The 25,496-nt window shown below is 39.2% G+C and overlaps 1 protein-coding gene and 1 long non-coding RNA gene across 7 annotated transcripts in view; one reads left to right on the plus strand and one right to left on the minus strand.

The window, feature by feature from the left end:
• LOC105705375 (uncharacterized) overlaps window positions 1-13,455 on the plus strand; it is a 30,691-nt gene extending 17,236 nt beyond the window's left edge. The window contains exons 3-4 of one of the 2 annotated variants that reach the window (XR_010339602.1): window positions 5,197-5,266; window positions 11,997-13,455. This is a non-coding gene — a long non-coding RNA (uncharacterized LOC105705375). The remainder of the gene's footprint in view (window positions 1-5,196; window positions 5,267-11,996) is intronic. The other variant, XR_001104661.2, reaches the window with a different exon arrangement.
• Window positions 1-25,496, minus strand: part of PSD3 (pleckstrin and Sec7 domain containing 3) — a 674,493-nt gene that overhangs the window by 362,620 nt on the left and 286,377 nt on the right. The gene's annotated exons all lie outside the window — the stretch shown is intronic.

Consider the following 25,496-nt stretch of genomic DNA (forward strand, 5'->3'; position numbering starts at 1 on the left):
CTAGGGCCTAGACCAGCTCCAAGGAGCTGGACACAGGAGTTGTTTGGCCTATAGGGCAGGGTACCTCAGCTAAGCCACTGCTCTGCTTCCCTGGGATATGAGGTACTATGCCAGTTCAGCCCAGGGATGTACAGCTGCTTAGCTCAGCCAGGACACTGATTTCCCAGGAACCAATGTGCTCCTTCAGCTAAGGCCTGGGGGCTTGACCGTTCTGTGCAGCTCACACAGTTTCCCTAGGATGCAGCGTGCTGCTTTGGCTTAGGTACTAGGATGTAGGACCTTTTTGGGGGTCCAAAGCACCATTTTAGGGACATGCGGCACTCCTCCAACTTAGGCTCAGGAAAGGTGTGGGTGCTCTGAGTGGCCAACATACTGTTTCCCCGGGAAAAAGAGTGCCACTTCAGCTCAGTCCAAGAAAGCGGGGAGAAGGTAGGTGATGTGGCTCCCTCTACTTCTGCTTGGCCCCATGGGGAAGTGTAGTATTCTGTTTTGCATTCCTATAAAGGAATACCAGAGACTGGGTAATTTATAAAGAAAAGAGGTTTATTCTGCAGGCCATACAGGAAGCATGGCACCAGCATTTGCTTCTGGTCAGGACCCCAGGAAGCTTTTACTCATGATACATGGCAAAGGGGTAGCAGGCATGTCACAAGGTGAGAGAGGTAACGAGAGAGAGAAGGAGGTGCTAGGCTCTTTTAAACAACTAGCTCTTGTATAAACTAACAGAGTGAGAACTGCTCATTGTCTCAGGGAGGGCACCAATCCAGTCATAAGGGATCTAGCTTGCAGACCCCAGGATTGTACAGCCACTGATAGTGTGCACTCTAAACTTCAGAAAAGCTGCAGGCATCGCACTCCAACAGTGAGAGCAGCCACATGGGCTGCACCCAAGAAAGCCATGAAGATGGGGCTGCCTAAGGCTTCAGAGAATCACCCCTTGTACCAGTGTGCCCAGGATACAAGACATGGAGTCAAGGGTTATGTTGGAACTTTAAGGTTTAATGTCTTCCCTGCTGGGTTTCAGACTTGGGTGGAGCCTACCACCCCTTTCTTTTGGCTGATCTTTCCCTCTTGAAATGAGAATGTGTACCCAATACCTATACTACCATTGTATCTTAGAAGTAAATAAGAAAACAAAATAAAAATTTTAAATAAATCTGTAATTCCGTTAGAGCTGTATTTGTTTACTCAAGGTTAGCATATTTTTTCTGTAAAGGACCAGACAGTAAACACCTTAAGCTTTCTGGGTCATAAGGTCTCTACCCAAACACACAGCTTTGCCATTGCAACCAAAACACAGACAACAGTAAATTAACACAAGGCTGTTTTCCAATAAAATGTGACCTACAAAGACAAGAGGGGAATAGGACTCAGCCCAAGGGCCATAGTTTGCCAACTTTTGCTTTAACTTGTCATTTGAGAAATTTTGCAATCTGGCTACTAACTCCCCACCTTATTTCCCTACTACTATCTTGCTGGCACTGTGTATTAGGTTTTTCTTTTTAAATATAGCAGCCACATACCACATAGAATTACAAGAAAGGTACTAGTTTTGCAAATTAAAAAACTGAGGCACAGAGTGTTTTAACAATCCCTGCTGTTAACCATTCCAAAAAGCTGCCTCTCCATTGATCAACTAGCATCCCTACTAAGTTACATGGTCATCTCTGTACTTTTGCTCATTAAATTATTTCCTCCTCTCTAACTATGTCCTACTCATCTTGCATATCCTTAGCTCAAGTCACACTTTTCATTAAAGCTCTCTGTGCCTCACCAACTCTCAGTGACATCTCCTCCCCTTTTCTATTTTTTTTTTGAGATGGAGTCTCACTCTGTCGCCCAGGTTGGAGTGCAGTGGCGCAATCTCAGCTCACTGCAACCTCCACCTCCCAGGTTCAAGCAATTCTCCTGTCCCAGCCTCCCAAGTAGCTGGGACTACAGATGCATGCTACCATGCCTGGCTAATTTTTCTATTTATACTAGACACAGGGTTTCACCATGTTGGTCAGGCTGGTTTCGAACTCCTGACCTCAGGTGATCCACCTGCCCTGGCCTCCCAAAGTGCAGGGATTACAGGTGTGAGCCACTGCACCCGCCCTCCCCTTTTATTCTCAAAATACATATTGCTTATATTTTTCTAAGGGTTCTTATATTTTCATAATTATACACTGTCTTCCCTAACTTACTTTTTATCTTACATTTTCTAGATCCTAGATACCTATCATAGTGTTCTGAAGTTAAAAGGTATTCATTATTTTTTAATGAATGATATTAATATATAAGATAATTCATGAATATAGACCTAAAATAATTTTCACCACTCCCCATAGTTATTAAGATTAAAGTGATCTATTTACAGTAAATGTCTTTTTTCAAAATGAAAAAATAAAGTATAAATTGGTCTCTTTGATCTTTCTAGCATGAGATACACCTTTCAAAAACAATTATAACAACATATATATTCAGTAACTGAACTACTTAGAAGAGATTATGTTATAGTAAAAATCATGTTAGTGTGACTGAATTAGGGTAACGGTTGTATCTGAAGGACCAGGAAAATATAACACACTGATTTTTCTGTTCTTCAAGTCTCAGGAAAGTGGCTCTTTTTAAGAAAGATATCCTTGAGAAAGCTACAGATCCTCTCCTGACAAAAAACATCAGTTAAATATTTATACAAATTTTTCATCAAGTATCTGGGTGCTCCAGACCCTCTAAAGTTAAGAAACCCTGCCTGAGAGGGTCTCATATTAGCTCTCACAGCTGTAACTCACCTAATAAATTTTCCTTTTAACTCAAGACATTCAAAGAAATATTTTAGTATAGTTGTACCACGTACATGTATTTTAAGTATCATTACAAAATAGTCCAAAATTTTTCAAAAGTTAAAAGTTTACAAAGTAAAATAGTTACAGTAATCTAAGGTTGTCATTGAGAGAAAAATAAATTTTATAAATTTAGTGTAGCGTAAGTGCTGAGTGTTTATAAAGTCTACAGCAGTGGACAGTGATGTCCTAGGCCTTCACATGTACTCACTGACTCACCCAGAGCAACTTCTAGTCCTGCAAGCTCCATTCATGGTAAATGTCCTATACAATGATACAACTTTTTTGTCTTTTCATTTTATTTTATTTTGTAGAGATGGGGCAGGCTGGTCTTTGCAATCCTGCCAATAGTGATCCTCCCACCTCAGCCTCCCAAAGTATTAGACTACAGGCATGAACCTCTGCACCTGGCCTTTTATCTTTAATATTGCATTTTTATTATACCTTTTCTATGTTTAGATATGTTTTGACATACAAATACTTAGCATTCTATTACAACTGTCTACAGTACTAAGGATAGTAACATGTTGTACAGGATTAGAGCCATAACATATAGCCTAGGTGTGTACCATGTAACATATAATCTAGGTTTGTGCAAGTACACTCTGATATTCACACAAGGATGAAATTGCCTAATGACCCATTTCTCAGAACATACACCCAAGTGAAGCAGCACATGACTATACCCACAGAGTAACAACCCCTTGAATACAACAGACAAATAACAAACAATAATATTAATGATACTTAGTTGTGACATTTTAATTTCCTTTCATTTATACTTTTTTCAGTAAGTTGGATTTATTAAATGTATTGCTAAACTGGATTTAATTTTTATAACCTTTATCACCTTGGCACATGAGAATGAGAGCAATATATCACAAAATTCTAAATTTTAAGTTTTCAACATGAAATGGTTAAAATCAAACTATCTGTAGATCATATGTATATTGGTAGATATAGGTAAACTGATTAATGTCAGCATTAATAACAAGTAAATTAATATAGAATTTCAAAAATAGCCAAATACCAATCAAGATAACCAGATATAGTTTCATCTCTGTTAGCCAAGGAAAAATCTTTAAATTTGGGCCTTTACAGAATGAATGACTGGTTCAACAACGCAGGCAAACTTTAAGGTACAGTGGAGTCCCCCCAGAAAGAGGGCAGTCACCCCAATTAAGCAATTAAGTAAGGCTTCTCAAAACATACACTTCAAATGACCATTTTTTTGGACTAATACTGAAAGTCTTCCATGATCATATCTTAACTGACTTCTCCACCTGAGTTAATATTCTACTGTCCTCCGTAACATCCTGTACTCAGTCTCACCTATTTCTAGAACCATATTCTCCCCATGCTTTCCATCTATTCAAATAAGACTTACCCTTCAAGGCAAAGAATAAATGAACATACCTGTAAAGACTCTCTGATTACCCCTCTCACCCTGCGCTGCTTCTCCCCTACTCTCCATATAATATGGTGACCACATCTCCCTGACTTCCCATTCTCATCCTGATCATCTCAGTCTGTCTCCCTATGAAAGCACATGTCTGTCTCTGTGCAGGATCTAGCATGAAATTAGTCATCTGTTCATGAAATTTGTACGCACTTAATTACACATCATCTTCTGTTTAATGGTTCCTTGTAGGAATGCTGTCTTGCTTATAAGTTCATTATCTCCTTATAAGCAATGACTAGCAGTTTTGGGTACACAGCAAATACTCCACAAATATTTGTAGAAATTAGTTCAATTTCAAGATTTCCTGCCCTCCCCTTTTAAAAACTATCTAAATATTAGAATCAAAACTATACAAATCTCAGTTCCTGACAAATTCTAGGTGCGCGCGTGCACGCACGCACACACACACACACACACACACACACAGAGTCTCTAGTCATTTTCACTTTAAACAGAAAATTAAAACAGGGACTCAATCTACTTTATTTAAATCTATTCATTTTAACCAAGACTAACTCGAACTTTGCTATGACAGTTGTTCCAAGGGTAACTAAACGAACTACATTTCAGATACTCAGCAATCCAGCATCGCAAGGGCTAATACTCCAAGTTGCTTTTTCCTAGTGCAGTTGGGTATTGCATTGAGCCATCCCCATTTATTTGCTATGGCTTCCCTTAAAGCAACAAAACTATTTCTGTAAAATAGCTTGCAAAGCTCCTTATGTACAGAAATGAAGGTTATCTCTCCCTTAAGGTTTGACGGTGGCCCCGTTAACACCACTGTTTTATCAAGTGAACAAACTCTGACTGGATGCTTCAATATATGAACGGTTGGTCTTGCTTCTTGGCTCCTTTCTCCCTCTCTCCCTCCCTCCTTCCCTTCCTTTCTTTCTCTTTCTTTTCTTGCAGTGGCTCGATCTTGGCTCACTGTAACCTCCGCCTCCTGGGTTCAAGTAATTCTCCTGCCTCAGTCTCCCAAGTGAGTAGCTGGGATTATAGGCTCGCGCTACCACGTCCAGCTAATTTTTGTATTTTTAGTAGAGATGGAGTTTCACCAAGTTGGCCAGGCTGGTCTCAAACTCCTGATCTGCCCACCTTGGCCTCCCAAAATGCTGGGATTACAGGCATGAGTCACCATGCCAAGTCTGTATTTTTTTTCTTTAATTCTACAATGTTGAAAGTAAGCAAAAAATGTAATATATGTTTCTTTGTTTTTATATGTTTTTACTATCATATTCCTGACATTATAATTTGCCTCTGCTGGGAAGTAGGGGCTTTAACTTTGGTTGCTGGAAGTTGCAGTGAAAGGAAAAAGTGGCAGGCTGGTGCCTAATTATAATAGAGAAGGAATTTAGATGGCTCAGGATCCTGAGACACAGAAGACTGCCCCATGAAGAGTTTGCTCCCCAACTTGAATGTCCTGTCACCCGCACCCAAATGTTCCCAATGGAGAGGAACTTTCACTGAACAGTCTGATGCCCCAGGCCATATCTTCTTTCCCTTCCAAAGGAAAAATATGAAAAGCCGTTGTGGTGTGCCAAGACGCATAAAGAAATGATCAGCCAGATGGGGCAAATCATATAGTTTAGTGGTTTAAGTTTTGTTTTGTTTTATTTTAGCAGAGAAATTGTGCCTTCAAACGGTATCTGACAGCAGAAATCCAAAAAATAAATAAAAGAAGTTCGAGGCCAGGCCAGGCTGGGTAACACAGCAAGTCACTGCCTCTACAGGAGAAAAAAAAAATTGTTAACCAGGCATAGTGGTGTAGTCCTGTAGTCCTGTAGTCCCAGCTACTCAGGAGACTGGGGTCAGAGGATTGCATTAGCCCAGGAGTTTCAGGCTACAGCAAGCTATGATCACACCACTGCATTCCATTCTGGCAACAGAATGTGGTCAATGTCAATCAATCAATCAATCAATCAAACAAACAGATAAGAGGGAGTATTTTTGGTTGAGTAGGGGTGGGAGCACAAACTTATAGCACCACCTCCTCTTTCCCCAAATCACTGGGAGACACAGACACAGATTTTGGTTTAAAGATTGAAATAACAACAGGAAAGCCAAAGAAGTTAAATAATTTATTCAATATCATACTAACAATTGATAACAAAGCCAAAAAGTATAGCCTACTTTCAAGGAAAGTTAACACACTGTCAATTGGGGACGAGTGACACTTCACTCCAACTCCCTGCAAGGCTGTAGGATATGGTGGAGAGACAGCCTTCAAGTCATGCTTGACTGGACATGCCAGATCCGTGACTTCCTCGCTGTGTAACCTGAGGTTAAGCTACTGGGCCTCAGTGAGTCCCAGTGACCTCATCTATGAAACAGGGGTGAGGGAAGAAACCGTATCAAAAGATCTGTCTGAGGCTCCAAAAGTAATATGAAAAGTTCCTAGCAGAGTATCTGTTGTATAATAATGATATAAGAGTGTTCACTTCTGGTTATTTGATCCGATAAAACAGAAAATGAAATCTTGATTTTTACTTTCCAAACAGCATTTTAATTCTTTACAATTCATACTTCAGGGATATACATAGACATAGATATATAAATATAAACATACACCTACAGATACACACACGCACACCCCTACCCCCCCCACCACGCACATCACTAGTCAACATTAATACAACGAAGAAGAGAACTCAGGATTGAACCCCAAAATTAAGAAAAATATCTTCCTCATTGTATCAGCCTATACCGTATTTTAATACATAGGAAAACAAATCCAACAACTCAAAAACTATCAGTTCACAAACAGCCAAGTTAAGTAGGATCTTTCACAATAGTCTTTCAATTATTATGCCTCCAATAAGAATGATTTCTTCAGAAGTTTTTGAAAAATTTATACATGAGGAAAAAGATCAATGCACTAGACCAGGTTTCATATATTATTTTTAACACATCTGGTATTCAGGGCCCTACCAAAATGTCCATCTGAGAAGTATTTGCCATGAAAATCCCAGATCTTTATTTCATAACATCATAATGAGATTAAGATATAACAGGACATATTTGTACACAACTGGCATTTTGACAAACCTCCAGATTAAATTAGGCAGAAAGAACAAAAGAGTATTAACTGCCCTCGGAAGGAAATCTGGTGGCAGGACCATCAAACAGCACTTCACAATTTTAACTGCTACTAAAAGGTGTTGCAGGTTCATTCCACCAGGGGGCAGTGTTGTCTAACTATTAACACAACTCGAATAAAACTGCACTTTCTAAACATTTATTTCTAAGCTTTCAGAAGGAAAAAAAAAATATGTTCTTTGAAGGAAAAACCTAGAAATCTTTACTTTAGATATCTGTAATTAGGTTAAAATTAAAGGACGGTCTACTTCTCAAAATCATCTTGTGCCTGTGACTGTATCATACCTTTATGGCTAGGATTCTCCTAAAAGAAATGAAGACATTCACCACACCTAGTTCCACAATCTGACCAGGGCTGCTTCAGTTCCGACCAGGACCCTTATTCTCATTGGTGGCCTGATGTTGAAGTTCAGAGAAGTGGTGATCAGTGACAGCCGGAACCCTAATGCTTCATCATAAATTTCAAACCCATTCGTGATGGCCATTGTATTAAATATCTACCTATTATTCCAAAAAAAAACATTCTCATGTAGCAGGAAATACACCCTGAATGTTAGTTTGAGAGAAAGAGTTACCATGCTGTCACAATGACAAAGCCCCAAGTGTGCTGCTGAGGGGCAAGGCACCTAGAGGATAGAGAGTACACTCCTAGAAATACTTAGGAAACAGCCACCATCTACCCTGAGTAATTCCAACAATCGTATGATCATTAAAAAAATACAATAAAATTTTGGTTTAATTGCAACTCTATAACACATACACACACACACACACACACACACACACACACACCCTCCCTTCTTCTCCTATTTGAATGCATTCAGTTACCTCCTAATTGCTAGATGCTTCAGTCTTTATCAGACTGGACTTATCTGTGGTATGTCTCTGCAATTACTGCCTCCTTTTGAAAATCCTCTCTCTTTTGTTTTCCAAATATCTTTCTGTTAAAATTTCCCTTCTCTATTTCTGGTTGATACTTCTAAATTTCTTACTTTGCCAGCCTGTTCTGCAAATTTTTTTTCTTTAGAGTGCCAACTTCTGATTTCTTTTTATTTTCCATGTGATTCCCAGGCAATCATATCCACTTCTAAAATGTCTTCTAAGCCCCAACAGCCAAAGGCTTCAGACCTGCACCCACAGACCCAGAAGCCAGTCTGGCCCTTGCAGGCTTCCCAGGAGCCAGGCCAGCCTCAGGGGCCTCATGCTCTATAGAACCCAGGATCCAGAGCTGCTCCAGCAGACCCTGGGGCCACATAAGCTGCCATGAACCCAGGACTCAGGCCCATCCCTAGGGACCCAGTCTCCAGACAGGACCCAGTACCAGTGGACTAAGGATCTAGGCCTGCCCCCAGTGAACCTTGGGTCTAAGCATCAGGCTGCACTTCATGGACCCAGGTTCCAGGGCTGTCCATCCAGGCCCAGGTACCAAAACGGTCCCACAAACTAAGGACCCTACCCATTACCACTACAGAATCAGGCTCTAAACTCACCCTAATGACAGGCCATCCACTGTGAACTCAGGCGCCTAGCCCATTCCTATGGGTCTAGGTACCAAGCCCATCTTAGCACCAAGCTGGCCCCTGCAGATCCAGGCCTATCCTCACAAACTAAGGCTCTAGGCCCAACCCAGCAGACACAAGATCCAGGCCCACCACAGTAAACCCAGGCTCCAGACATGAACCTGAAAATCCAGGCTCTAAGCAAACCCCAGTGGAGCCAGGAATGAGCCTGCCCAATGGCTCCAATAGCAAGCCCACACACATTCCCTTCCAGATGGGGGATCATAAGATCATCTCAATGGACTCATAAACAACATCTGAGAAAATTCAAGACCGTTTCATGATTTAAAAAAAAAAAACAACTCTTAACAAATTAGGTAAAGAAGGAATGTACCTCAACATAATAAAGACCCTATGTGACAAGCCCAGAGCTAACATCACACTCTTAAGAAACAAGACCAGGCTGCCTACTCTCACCACTTCTGTCAACGTAGAACTAGAATTCCTAGCCTGAGTAATTAAGCAAGAAAAAGAAATAAAAGGCAGCCAAATTGAAAAGGAATAAGTAAACGGTCTGTTTTTTGCAATTGACATGATTTTATGTATAGAAATCCTAAAGATTCCACCAAAAAATTGTTAAACTAATAAATTAGTAAGGTTGCAGGATACAAAATCAACATACAAAAACCAGTACCAATCCTATACAATAATAAACTATCCAAAAGAGATATTTTTTAAAAATCTCATTTATAGTACCTACAAAAAATAGAACACTTCAGAATAAATCTGACCAAAATGAATGAACTGTACACTGAAAACTATAAAACACTAGTGAAAAAAGTTGAAGTGACAAAAATAAATCGAAAGATATCCCATGTTTAAATATTTAAAAAATTGTTAAAATGTCCCTATTACCCAAAGCAATCCACAGATTCAATGTAATGCTTATAAATATTCCAACGGCACTTTTTGCAGAGATAGAAAAACAATTCTTAAATTCATATGGAACCAAAAAAGACCCCGAATAACCAAAGCAATTGGGTGCAAAACAAAAAAAGCTGGAGGCACCACATTACTTAACTGTAAAATATTGAAACTACAGTAACCAAAACAGCATGATACTAGAATAAAAACAAATCTAAACCAATGGAACAGAATAGAGAGTTCATAAATAAATCCTTACATTTATAGTCAATTAATCTTTCACAAAAGTATCAAGAACACACAATGGGGAAAGAACATCAATGAACGGTGTTGGGAAAACTGAATATCCACATGCAGAAGAAGGAAATTGAACTCTTATTTCACAATATATACAAAAATCAACTCCAAATGGATTAAAGAGTTAAATGTATGACCTGAAACTATAAAATTACTAGAATAAAACATAGGAAAAAGGGCTTCTTGACACTGGTCTAGGCAATGATTTTTTGTATACACCACCAAAAACACAGGCAACTTTTGTTGCCTTTCCTTTTGGAAAAACAGAAAATTGGGATTGCGTCAAACTAAAAAGCTAACACACAGCAAAAGAAAATTATCAGCGTGAAAAGACAGCCAACAGAATTGGGTAAATATGTGGCAAACCCTGTATCTTATAAGCAGTTAATCTCTAAAATATAAATATGTATACATTTTATTTGTCAAACAACTCAATAGCAAGAAAACAAGTAAACCAACTTAAAAATGGGCAAAGGACTGCAACAGACATGTCTCAAAGGAAGAAATACAAATGGCCAACAGATACATTTAAAAATATTGAACATCAGTAATCATCCAGAAAAAGCAAATGAAAACCACAGTAAGGTATCACCTTGAAGCTGTTAGAATGGCTAATATCAAAAAGATAAAGTACCAGATGCTGGAGGCATGTGGGAAGAAGGGGGACTCTGTACACTGTTGGTGGAAAAGTATGGAAGTTCATTTTAAAAAGTAAAAATAGAACTACCACATGACCCAGCAATCCCATTTCTGTGTATTCCCAAATTCTTTGCAGCTTTATTCACAAGAGCTAAGATATGAAATTGACCTCAGTGTCTATGGATTGATGAATGGATTAAAAAAAAAAGTGGCATATACATACACAACAGAATACTATACAGCCTTAAAAACAAACCAGAAAATCCCATCATTTGTGACAAAACAAATTAACCTGGAGAACATTGCACTAAGTGAAATAAGTCAGGCACAGAATGACAAATACTGCATGATCTTATTTATATGCAGAATCCTAAAATGTGGAGCTCATAGTAGCAAAGAGTACAATGATGGTTACCAGGGGCTGCAGCAGGGGAGGAGGAAGAAAAGATGTTGGTCAAATGGTACAAAATTTCAGTTAGATGAGATGAATAAATTCTAGGATCTGTCAGACAGCATGGTGCCCATAATTACTAATGTATTATACATTTGAAAATTGCTAAAGGAGTAGATCTTAAATGTTCTCATCACAAAAAAAGTATGTAAGGCAAAGACTATGTTAGTTTGATTTAATCATATTGCAATGAATATATGTAAAGATATAATGTTGTACACCATAAATATATAAAATTTTTATTTGCCAATTATATCTTAATAAAGCTGGAGGAAATGAAAAAAATACAGAAAAGAAGGGAGAGAAGCCTTTAACATTTATTTTTAAATAAAATAAAATATCTTCCCCCTAGCCCAGACCTGAATACCCACCAGCCTATTCAATATCTGCATCTGAATGTGACATGGGCATCTCCAATGCAACGTGCCAAAATGTCAGCATTCTTCCACCTCATCCCAAAATCTGCTCCTCCCTCAAACCACTACATGTTGAAGGGCACTCCCATCCATCCAGCTGCCCAAAGCAGAAACCACCCTCAACCCCTTCACCTTCCTTTCTTCCCGTATCTAATCAGTTACCAGTATCAGCAATCCCTGCAGTATGTCTCGTCTTTCGTATCTCCAATGCCTCAGTTCAGGTCTTCATTATGTGTCCCTTGCATTCCTGTACCACTTTTAGGCAGAGATGCAGATGGTTTACCCCACTAACCATTTCTCCTCTTCCCTTAGTGATAAAACCCCTCCATTTTTAGCAGGGCACACTGCCACTGAATAAATATTATATTTTCAACCTTTCTCTTACAGGTAAATGTGATCATGGCATGACATAGGGGCAACGAACTCTAACTAGAAGTCTTCCATGGCAACGTCTTCAAAATAAAAGCAAGTCCTCACTTAACATTGTAGATTAGTTCTTGAAAACCAAGACTTTAAGCAAAACGACCTATAGCAAGTCCTCAAATAACACTATTTTGTTATCTTGATAAGAAAATTGGTTTTGTTACACATCCTATACATTTCGCTTGAAGCTACAGTTTCCAAGAATTTATCAAGGACGTTAAGGATGTACCATATCCTTATATTACAGCTAGTGCATGCCGCTTTGCCCTTGTGATTCCTGCCCCCTGCATTCCTGCTCTCAGGAATGTGGAGTTCAAGCAACCACATCAGAAGATGAGAAAATCTGGAAGGATGGCAGACCGACTAGCCCAAAGTAGCCAGCACCTGCGATACTGTGGAACCAATATACAAGCTCTGAATCATTTAACTGAATTCTTTCATGGAGGAGAACTTTTATTTTGTCTAAGCCACTGGTGTGTGGGTTTGGGCAGGCGGGCGTGTGTATGTATATATGTGTGCACCTTGCTAACAGGGTTCACTGCCTCCAATCTCACCTCTCCATAACCAGAATCTATCTCTACATTGCTTCCCGACTGATTTCCTAAACCCCAAATGTGGAGAGTCAATCCATTTTTTAAAAAAAATTAATAAAATACACACTTACAGCATGCTTTAGCATGGCATGTAAGACCATTCATAATCTAGTCCCTGTCTGCTTAAGTCTTCTAGTTCACTGCTCCCTCTTGACACCAGCTGCTCTGACCAAGCCATGGTCTGCACAGCAACACAACTTTATATGTGCTTCTGCCACTGTCAAAACATCTTTCTTCACAGCACCCATTCTAAATTATCTGCAAAAACTCTGCTCAGATGTCACCTCTTTCAAGAAGGCTTCTCTCCATCCTGACTGAGGCACAAATTCATAGCCTCCCCAGGCCTCTGTTCTGTAGCAGCCATCATCTGTGTTAAAATCATCTTATTACTTGTCTATTTCTCCAACAGACTTCACAGTCAGGATGCATGCTTCATCTCTCTCTCTCTAGCCCAACAAGTGCAGGTATTCATTGAATGCATGTTGAAAAAGTAAATACTTTCAGGAATGTGCCGAAGGAAGTTTTTGGCATCTGGTAACTGACATATTAATAAATGAAAACCTAGGGCTCTTGATTCTTTGCCCAGGACTGTTTCCAGTACCTCAGCATTTCCCCAACTGTGTTCCAATAACATCCATTTAGAAAATGTGAATAATGTGTGGGTTTCCAGCCATGCGACACAGCTTTCAGTTCCACTAACCTGTCAAACTCACACCACTCTCAAAGCCTCTGACCCCACCCTTTTGGTCTTCTACCTGGAGGGAGGGCACTGGACCTGCACCCTCCCCCTTCCCTGGTTCCCACTATTCAGCCATCATTCCCAAGTGCCAGTTCAGACCCAAGAAAACTATCTGCTCTTGCAGTATTTTTTTAAAATATATATATATATATATATGTGTGTGTGTATATATATATATATATATATATTTTAAATATATATATATATATATTTTATTGCACTTTGGGTTTTGGGGTACGTGTGCAGAACATGCAGGATTGTTGCATAGGTATATACATAGGTATATACATGGCAATGTGGTTTGCTGCCTCCATCCTGCCGTCACCTATATCTGGCATTTCTCCCCCTGTTATCCCTCCCCAACCTCCCTACCTACCACTGTCCCTTCCCTATTCCCACGCAACAGACCCCAGTGTGTGATGCTCCCCTCCTTGTGTCCATGTGTTCTCATTGTTAAAGGCCCACCTAAGAGTGAGAACATGCAGTGTTTGATTTTCTGTTCTTGTGTCAGTTTGCTGAGAATGATGGTTTCTAGATTCATCCATGTCCCTACAAAGAACATGACCTCGTCTCTTTTTATGGCTGCATAGTATTCCATGGTGTATATGTGCCACCTTTTCCTTGTCCAGTCTATCATTGATGGGCATTTGGATTGGTTCCAGGTCTTTGCTATTGTAAACAGTGCCACAATGAACATGTGTGCATGTGTCTTTATAATAGAATGACTTATAATCCTTTGGATATATACCCAGTAATGGGATTGCTGGGTCAAATGGAATTTCTATTTCTAGGTCCTTGAGGAATCACCACACTGTCTTCCACAATGGTTGAACTAAATTTACACTCCCACCAACAGTGTAAAAGCATTCCTATTTCTAATAATCTTCTAAAACTTGGCTAAAGACTGCCCTGAAACTCACCAGTCTTCACAATTTCCTTAAATCTCCTTTCTACAGATAAGGGTTTTGCCTCTTGTATTTATTTAGCATTAGTCCCTATCTTCACAATTTTCAAAGAATATCTAAAGTGGATATATAATGTACCTGCAAATATGCTCAGCTTCTTAGGATATTATCCCTCAGAGTTTAAACTCATACAAAAGAGGCCAGGGGATCTCTTTCTGGGCTTCGGCTTCTTCTAGCCATGTCTGTTCTGCCCTTTCAAACAAGGTGACTGTGCTCCTTGTCAGAGAAATGCCAGCCAGGAAGGAGTTTCATATCTCTGCTTTATCTCAGAAATCTCTTAGCATTACCTCACACACCCTTAGAAAGGAGCCCAACCTTTCCTTGTTCTCTTACTTTTCCTGACACGGCACAGTTATTGCCTCTGACCTGTGAGAACAGGATTGCGCAAGGTGCCGTCCAAGAACTACCTGAATCGGAATCATTTGAGGAACTCATTCGATACTAGATTTCTGAGTTAAACAGAATCAGAATTACTGAAGTGAGTTTCAAGAATCTGCACTTTTAACAAGCATGGAAAGCATCAAAGGTGGCAGTAGATCCTCTGCTTGCAAGGTGGGGCAGGGCAGGCCCGGAGCAGCCAGGATCCCCAGAAACCGTCACCTGCAGCCCGAGGCCACTGTTTTCCTTCACTTCCCTGTGCAATACAAAGAGTGCAATTTTCTAAGTGCACAATGAAGTAAAAAAGATTCATGAAGTTTCTAGAATTTCCTAGAAAACTACTATATTAGTATTTCTAGGGCAGTTTCACAACGATCATTTTCAGAATTTCTACAAAACAATCTAATGTGCTCTGATGCTCAAAAACCATTGCTTTAAAATAGCAACTCTCAACTCTTTAAGGGCAAAACTACCTTTTCATAATGTTTTGCAATGCCTCCTTATCTATTATCCTAAAGTGAAATCCATAAACAATGTAACTGCCTAAATATAAAATTCAAAATAATCCATTAACACAAAAGGGAAACAAAATTGAGATGGTTTTCATTACATATGTGCTCAAATTAGTCAGTACACTTGCTTGTACTGAAAGGAGAATCATGCTGAAAGCAAGGTTAGAGTGTAGACTGATACAGGGGTACTGAAATGGTGACTCCAGAGCATGAGCACTGCTTTCGTGGATGTGAGTGATACTTTGAGATAGTAAACAATTTCAGTAAATTTGCAAAGAAAACAAAGTGCAATCTTCTCTTGATTTACATGGTAGTTATAGTCCTAGAAAACTCATTGATATTTAAAACCATGCAAAAAACATTTTATTTACATATCCTAAGGCCAGATAATTAGAAACATATTTTTCTCCTACATGAAAGTCCAACAGGACATTCAAGGTCATGCAGCCTATAGAATAGTTCTTCCTGGTGTGACATCATCCCAGGGACTAAACGTTGTCTAGCATCCCTGGTCACTACCTATTAAAGGTGAGTAGCCACCCATCCCTCATCCTTAATCACTATGATAATTAAAAATACACCCAACCGTTCAACCTCTCCAAATAATATGATACAGGTACCTGTGTCAGGCTGTAATATTATTTTCCTTTGTGACACTACCATACATTATAGTGACTCCAGAATCTCTGCGCGATTCTACCCATACTTACGATATTTTCAAAAGAAATATTTACATAAATTCTACCATAACAGAAATTGAATGGAATAAAAGTTTCACAGATACAAGAAACCTTCTTCAGAAATTCTTGAAAAAACAAATGTAAACTACTTTTTTGACAATCAAATCATTTTCCTGTTGACATATTTCAATTTCAGAAATATCTTCTCACTATTAAAATTCAATTGGCAGTGGTTCCTAAGCAGTTCAGCTCTGCGTGTCAGTAAAATATATCAAACTACAGTTTAAATGTATTAAATGATTCCAAAATGTATCCTTTTAGTGTTAAAATGGTTTACAAACAGCTCAAGTAAATTACCTTTTAAAACACAATGGTTCTCAAGCCTGTATGTGCATCATAATGATCACCAGAGGAGCTGTTTAGAATTTAGAGATGCCTGGGTCATCCCTTGTCCACAGATTCTAACTGCTCTGGCCTGGGTTAGGTAGAACCTAAGAAACTTTATTATTTTTAGAAAGGTCTATAGGTGATCCTCATGCTGGCAGAGGCAGATCTGGTTTTGTAGGTCCTGAAACCTATACAACTAGGGAGGGAGTGGGGAGGAGTCTCTTCAAGAAAAAGAACCAAAAAATGGCAGGTTTCTTTAAGCTTCCTGCATTGGCTTCATAGTAAATCCATCTCCGGATGCTACTTGGGGTTGCAAAGTGTGACATAATGAAACTCACAACGGGAACACATGAGCAAAAATATAAAGTCATACACTATGTATGCAGAGGCCATAAGCCTAACGTCCACAGGCTTCTGGAGATAATGTAAATGAGTAAGGCAGGCAAGGCATGAGACTACAGAAGAGAGCGCAGTGACGGAACACCTGTGTGCTGAAGGCACCAGCACTATTTCGTGTCAATGCTAATGCACACTCAGTGTTGCATTTCTGCAATTCATTAAAAGAAACTCAAAGTCTGGATTTTTATATGAAATCTCCAATTTTTAAAATTTAGCTTAATTTTTTAAATAAAACATTGGTTACACCAAATAAAACATGAGTTAAAAATGCCAGTATGTCACTTTTGCTTTATAAAAGGGAAAAGATACCTCCAACCTAAAAATAAAACTGAAGATTAGATAGTTTATTCAAGGATCCATGAAGAAAGACTGCTAAAAACATACTTGGTGAGGCAGTTCATATACGTCACAATGAAAAAACTGTTTGTTCAGGGATTCTGCAACATCTCAAGGACTCACATTTACTCTATCACATCCTAACGGCACCCAAAGAGTTCTATAAGTCAATAAAAGACTAGCTCTCCAATATAAAACTTGTAAACAGGAAAACCTTTCAAAATGAATCATAAATGGCTAATAAGCACATGAAAAAAGTTAGACCTCAATTACATCTGGTGCAGCAAGTCTGTGGAGATTAAAGCTCTCAGTTGTAATTACGACGTTCTGAGAATACAGGAATAAACTAACCCAAAGTGCTTTTCCTATTCTCTCACTCAGGCTACACAGAAGACTTCTGTGCCAAATGTTTTCCCCACAAACTAGGCAAGCAATTACTTCTGTAGAAGACACCACACTTGGGTGTCCCCTAATTCAATTCAACTGCAACACTACCTAACTGGAGACAGCATTAGATCCCCCAGGTTGGGGGCTCAGTCCCTAAGACTGCCCCTTCCCTTCAGATGTCCATCTAAAGCTGAAGATTGTTTCACCTGTGTTTCTGACTGGCTACAAATCAGCGTTCCCACAACCCCACTTGTTGGATTTGATTAATCTGTTAAATCAGCTCACAGAACACAGGGAACCACTTACGTTTACCAGCTTATGATAAAGGCTATTACAAAGGACACAGATAAAGTGATGCATGAGGCAAGGCATGTGGGAAGGGGCAGAGAGTTCCATGCCCTCTCCGGACACACCACCCTGCCAGAACCGCCATATGTGCATCTTTCTAGGAGCTCTGCAAAGCCTATCCTTTTGGGTTTTTATAGAGGCCTCATTAGTAGGCATGATTCACTCAATCATTCCGTTATTGGTGATCCCCTTAACCTTTACCCTCTCCCATCCCCAGAGGTTAGGGGATGGGACTGAAAGTCTCAACCCTCTAATCCAGGGGTGTCCAATCTTTTGGCTTCCCTGGGCCACACTGGAAGGACTGTCTTGGGCCACATATAAAATACACTAACAACAGCTGGTGAGCTTTAAAAAAAAAATCTTATAAGTTTCAAGAAAGTTTACAAATTTATGTTGGGCCATATTCAAAGCCGTCCTGGGCTGCATATGGCCCGTGAGCCATGGATTGCACAAACTTGCTCTAAGTTTAGACAAGGTAGCCCCATTCTAAAGCTACGTAAGGGTTGCCAGGCATCAGTTAATTCATTAGCATACAAAAAGACATACCACTTTGAAAATCCCAGAGATTTTAAGAGGAAACTCAGAGGGAAGACCGAATATAGTCATGTGCCACGTAATGACATTTGGGTCAGCAATGAGCACATGTAGGACGGTGATCCCATAAGATTATAATACCGTATTTTTACTGTACCTTTTCCAAGTTTTGATACATGAAGACTACTCTGTTACAACTGCATACAGTATTCAATACAGTAATATGCTGTATAGGTTCATGGCCTAGAAAAAACAGGCTAAACCATATGGCCTAGGTGTGCAGTAGGTATACTATCTAGGTTTGCATTAGTACACTCTGTGATGTTTGCACAAAGATGAAATCGCTTCACTACACATTTCTCAGAATGTGTTCCTTTCATTAAGTGACACATGGCTGTATATATTTCACAGTATTAGATGTGATGTCCACTACTGTCCCAAAGCTGATCTGATATTACTCTCAAAAAAGTCAAATTCTGTTCCTCAGCTTTTCAACAGCTACTTTGAATATATATATATTATATAAATATACACATTCTATATTATATATAAATATATGTGGTCCTATATATAGTCATTGCTGACCCAAATGTCATTACGTGGCACATGACTATCTTCGGTCTTCCCTCTGAGTTTCCTCTTAAAATCTCTGGGATTTTCAAAGTGGTATGTCTTTTTATATGCTAATCAATTAACTCATGCCTGGCAAACCTTAAGTAGCTTTAGGATAGGGCTACCTTGTCCAAGCTTAGAGCAAGCTTGTGCAACCCACAGCCCATGGGTCACGTGCAGCCTAGGACAGCTTTGAATGTGGCTCAACACAAATTTGTAAACTATATATACACCAATCTTAAAAAGATGGATCTTGTAGACAAAATAAATGTAGGCAAAAATAAAATGCTACACTGAACAGACAGTAGAAATAAGCTTTTCAACATGACCTCCAGATTGATTTCTGCAACACTTCTTTGTTATCTTAGTATATGAAACACCAACTAATTCCAGTGAAGTAATTAAGACTACCAGTATACAGCTCATTCTACAGATATGCGGGCCAGTGTGGAATAAGATGGAAGCTCTGACTTATATACCAAAAACCCTAGCCAAAGAGAAAGTTATAGTCATTTCCCAGCCCACTTTGCCAAGCCAAAACAGACCACTAAAAACTACTGCCTATCAAGCAGAAGTTGTGGTATAGCTAAAATAATGGTGAACATATGGTCCATTTTATAAGGGACAAGGAATAGTGGGGAAGTCTAAAACATACTTGTTATTATACTGTAAAATCACTTTGCTGCTTTCCATAATGGGTGGGAAGGAGGCTGGGGAGTGGAAAGGAAGGAGCAAAAGAAATAAAAATTGCCAAACATAGAAGATTTACTAAAGGACTAGCCAGAAAATTATAAACCAACTTCTACTCGTGGTGAAAAAAAGAAAATAACTCAACAGAAAACCTTAGAATTAGTGGATTTGTCATTTCTTCTCTTGTTTATTTGTGGTTTTCTATCACAGGCCACATTTTTCCTAAAACAACTCATAAGTTTCCTGGGTCCTGCAGCCAGATGCAAAGATTTGAACAGGCAGGAGTAGGGCTAAGCTGCCATGCTACGTTTTTTGCATCCTGCTCTCCAGGAATTCTGTGTGTATGGTGAGGTGTCCACTCAAAGCAGGTGCTCAACATTCACCTAACACAGTCTATCTGCCATTCAAAATCATTCAGCTTCTTCTTTACACTATAAACAAAAAATAACTCAAAATGGACCACAGGCATAAAGTTAAGAGTTACAACTATGAAACACAGAAGAAAATTAATTCCCAGTTCTCCAAGGCAAAAAAAAAAGAAAGAAAAAAAACACAGAAGAAAATACAAGAGTAAATCTTCTTCACTTGAGTTAGACAATGGTTTCTTAGACATGAGATGGAAAATACAAGCAACAAAATAAGAAATAGATAACTGGACTTCAAGATTAAAAACTTTGTACTATAAACGATGACTAATAAGGAAGTGAAAACATAATGAACACAATAGAAGAAAGCATCTGCAGTCATGTAATTAATAAGGGGCTTGCATACAGATTATATAAAGAGCTCTTTCAACTCAATCTTAAACAGACAAATAAGCCAACTAAAAAAAACACAGCTGGGTGCTGTGGGAGAATCACTTGAGGCCTGGAGTTTGAGACCAGCTGAGGAAGCACAGCCAAACTCATCTCTACAAAAAATTTAAAAATACAAAAGTCAGTGGGCATGGTGGTGCACATCTGTAGCCTCAGCTACTCAAGAGGCTGAGGTGGGAGTATCACTTGAGCCCAGGAGCTCGAGGCTGCAGTGAGCTATGATTGTGCTACCACACTTCCAGGCAACTGTTTCTAAAAGTATATATACATTTAAACATAATAAAAATTCTCTAATTTTTTAAAAAAATGTTTAAAAATGGGCAAAGAATCTTAATAGACATTTCTCCAAAGCTATACAGGTTGAGCATCCCTAACCAAAAATCAATCCAAAATGCTCCAAAATCTGAAACGTTTGAGTGCCACTATAACACCACAAGTGGACGATGAAATTAATTAACACTGCGAAAAAGTGCCCATAGACAATATGAGGAAAACTCGTGCTGGGTTTATTCAAGGACTACACCAGGGTACGTTTGTAACAGAACAAGAAACCATGCCAGTTCATAAAATTTGAGAGAGAAGTTGAAGTCAAAAACCATGGTTAATGAGGAGGATGACTGGAGGATGCATTTAAAAAGCCATCCAGCAGAATGCCTCCTCGTCCCTAGAGGACTCACTTCCAGGTCCTTCAATTGCTTCTGGTGTTTCTTCTCAACTAAAAAAATAAAACTGTGTACAGTGAATTCTTATATTTCTTATTTTTCTTTCTTTTCTATAACCTCATTTTAGAAGTGATACAGTGGGCTTTTAATCAAAACACAGCATGGCACATGAAGAAGAAAAGCCTATCATTGTTGGTTCCTCCTGTTGTCCAGGAGCTAACACAGGTATTCTGGAGATGCTACTGTATGGCTTAGTTACCCTGAACACATTTATTTTTTCACTGTACTAATGGTATGTTCTATTTGTTTTTACTGTTAAATATGTATGTGTGAATCGGTGTTAGAAAATGATTGCTTCTTAGAAGCATATAAATTCAGAGTCAAGAATAATGATGATGCCACACAACCATAGACGGTCCACATGGGTGGCAGAGATAGTGACCTTTGCATTCTGATTATTCAGTGTACACAAACTTTGTTTCATGCATAAAATTATTTAAAATATTATATAAAATTATCTTCAACTGTGTATAAGGTATATATGAAACATAAATGAATTTCATGTTTAGACTTGGGTCTTATCCTCAAGATATCTCATTATGTATATGAAAATATTCCAGAGTTCAACAAAATTCAAAAAACATCCAAAATCTGAAATCCCTCCGGTCCTAAGCATGATGGGATACTTAACCTGTACAATAAGCCAATAAGCACATGAAAAGATGCTCAATGTCATTAGGCATTTCAAAAATGCAATACAAAACTACAATGAGATACTACTTCATATATCCTAGGATAATTATAATTTTAAAAGACAGAGAATAACAAGTGTTGGCAAGAGCGTAGAGAAACTAGAACCTTCTAAGTAAGAAAAAAACGCACAATCAAGCAGTTTTTCCTCTGCTCTCACACCACAATGTGTAGGAGATTTTCTCCACAGACCAAACAAGCAATCAGTCCTACAGAGGATACCAGCTAGGTGTCCTCTAATGCAATTCAATTCCAATACTATCTACCCATATATGGCATTAGATCCTATGGGTTGAGGGCTTGACCCTCTGCCCCACCCCTAACCATATGCCCTAACCCACTTCACTCCTGCCACTTTAGATGCCAGTTTAAAGCCCCAAGTTGTTTTATTTGTGCTTCTGACAGGCTCTAAATCACAGATCCCACAACCCTTTCCTTGGGCTCAGTTAATTAGCTAGAGTGCCTCACAGAAATCAAGGAAACATTTACTTACATTTACCGGTTTATTATAAAGGGTATTACAAAGGATGCTGATGAAGAGATGCATAAGGTGAGTATGGGAAAAGGGATACAGAACTTCCAAACCCTACCCAGGCATGCCACCCTCCAGAAATTTCCATGTGTTTAGCTAACCAAAAGTTCTCAGACTCTGTCCTTTCAGGGTTTTTATTTTTTTTATTTTATTTTTTATCTGAGATGGAGTGTCACTCTATTGCCCAGGCTAGGGTGCAATGGCATCACCTCGGCTCACTACAACCTCTGCCTCCAGGGTTCAAGCAATTCTCCTGCCTCAGCCTCTTGAGTAGCTGGGGTTACAGGTGCATGCCACCACGCCCAGCTAATTTTTGTACTATCAGTAGAGACAGGGTTTCACCATGTTGGCCAGGAAGGTCTCAAACTCCTGACCTCATGATCTGCCCGTCTCAGCCTTCCAAAGTGCTGAGATTACAGGCATAAGTCACTGCACCCGGCCCTTTCAGATTTTTATGGAGGCTTCATCACACAGAAATGACTGACTAAATCACTGGTCAACTTAACCTTCAGCCCTTCTCTCCTCTCAGGAGGCTGCTCACTGGTGCTGTTTAGCCGCTGACCTGGGGGCTCTGAGATGCCGCAAGGCTGCTTAGTTTCCCTGAACACACTTAGGAGAAAGTCCCGACCCTCCAAATCTGCCATGTCCTTCTAGTGACCAGCCCCATCCTGAAGCTACCTAGGGGCTGACAGCCATCAGTCAACATATGAGCACATAAGAAGACATCATGGTGGGCATTCTAAGGATTTTAGGAGGTGTATGCCAGGAAATGGGGACAAAAAACCAAACACATATTTCACAAGATTGCACCTTCATACACTACTGGTGGAAATGTAAGATCGTACAACTGTTGTGGAAAATAATTTAGAAGTTCCTCAAAAGGTTGAATGTAGAATTGCCATTTGACTCAGCAATTCCACTTCTATCTATATAGCCAAGAGAAATGAAAACATACATCCACTAAAAAACTTGTATATCAGTTCTCCTAACAGCATTATTTATACAAGCCAAAAAGGAAAAGCAACGTAAATGATAGGGTTTGGCTGTGTCCCCACCAAAATCTCACCAGTTGTAATAATCCCCATGTCAAGGGTGGGGCCAGGCAGAGATAATTGAATCATGGGGTCAGTTTCTCACATACTGTTCTTGTGATAGTGAATAAGTCTCAAGAGATCTGATGGTTTTATAAATGGGAATTCCCCTGCACAAGCTCTCTCTTGCCTGCTGCCATGTAAAACACCCTTTGCTGTTCCTTCATCTTCTGCCATGATTGTGAGGCCTCCGCAGTCATGTGGAACTGTGATTCCATTAAACCTCTTTCCTTTATAAATTGCCCAGTCTCAGGTGTGTCTTTATTTGTAGCATGAGAACAGACTAGTATACCAAATATCCCTCATATAGTGAGCAGACAAAATGTGTCCTAACCATATAATTGACTATTACTACATACAAAAATTAGTGGTAAATATTACAGCAAAACTAGTCATAACAATGATTCCATTTATATGAAGTGTCCAGAATAAGAAAATCTCTAGAGATAAAAAGCAAATTAGTGGTTGCCTGGAGTGACAGCAAGTACGTGTAGTTCATTCTTTCTTTCCTTCTCTCTCTCTTTCTCTCTCCCTTCCTTTCTTCTCCTGTCTTTTCTTTTCTTTTGCTCAAGACAAGGTCTCATTATGTTGCCCGGACTGGACTTGAACTCCTGGGCTCAAACAATCCTCCCACCTCAGCCTCCCAAACAGCTGGTAATACAGGTAGGAGACACCAACAAGTCTTTTGTTTTTAAGATGATGAAAATGTTCTAAAGTTGCCTGTGGTGATGGATGATATGCAACTCTGTGAACATACTAAAAGCCTACTGAATTTTACATATTAAATGGGTGAATTGTATAGTTCACAAATTGTATCTCAATAAAGCTATTTTTTTAAAGTATTCAGCCTTCTGGGTCATTATGGCAGACAAGGATACAAGTTTGTTTAATCTTCTCTAAGCCCTATGAAAATGGCAACAACCAGTTTCAAAAGAAAATAAATTTATAACAGTGCTGAAAAAAAAGGAGTATAATCATAGACAAAATAATGATAGAGAGAAGTCACAATCCCAAATAAACTCAGAAGGCCACAGTTATTCTAACAGTAGAGCCACAAAGAAGCTAGAAACCTAGAGTTGGCAGGTCTCCAGACCTGAAATGGGAAGCAGAACAGACATCAACACGATCAACCAAAAAGTTATCTGAAGAACAGCTTCCCATCCTAGCCCCCTTCTACCCTGCTCCCCTACCCAGAGGCTTGCGTGCATCAAGGCACTCAGCATGGGTCGAATCCCACCTGCACTTATGGTAGTTCATACACCCCACCTCACAGAAACTCATTCCAGCCCTCTTCAGTATAAAGGGAAGAGGCCTGCTAAGGACACACACTCCACACAGCCAGAGAAACTCTGTCTATATTTGGGAACTCAATCTTTCATTAACACATATGAATGAAAAGAAACAAACTCTAACAGACATTTGAGGACTAATAGTGGCTTCCAAAAAAAGTTCCAAGATTTAATGAAACAGAACTGACACTGATGAAGCAGGAATCCAGGAAACAAGATAATCTTCTAATTTTTTATTTAGAGAGATTCAAAATAATGCATAAAAGATTCAAAATAATGCAAAATAAAAGAGCAGACTGAAATGAAAATTGAGTGACCAGAGAATGGGAAAGAGCTCTTGAGATTATAAATACAACTTTTAAAATGTTGTTAGAAAGAATGGAAGATCATGCTTTAAAATAGGAGAGAAAAATTAAAAGATGTGGAAGATTGATCTAATCCAGGAAAACCAACATCTGTCTAATAGAAATTGTAGAAGTAAAAAACATTTTTAAAAAGTAGAAAGGACAAACATTTTCAGAGCTAAGGAAAGACATGACTGAAAGGGCACCACATGCACCATATAGTAAGAACACCAGACCCACACTTCTGGAAATGTGAGTGGGTAGGAGTCAAGAGAGCCCTGAAAGCTGTCCATAGAGAAAGAGCCAATTCTCCACAGGTGAGATCTCAAAGGTCTTTTCATTGAAGAGACTCCAGTGCATACTGCATACTGAATCAAGGTCAATTAAGGCAAAGGAAGGGATTACATATTTTGAAATGCAC

Source organism: Aotus nancymaae, unplaced genomic scaffold, assembly GCF_030222135.1.
Source record: "Aotus nancymaae isolate 86718 unplaced genomic scaffold, 86718_ANA_hifiasm-v0.15.2.pri h1tg000079l, whole genome shotgun sequence".
In the NCBI taxonomy this organism is placed as follows: domain Eukaryota; kingdom Metazoa; phylum Chordata; class Mammalia; order Primates; family Aotidae; genus Aotus; species Aotus nancymaae.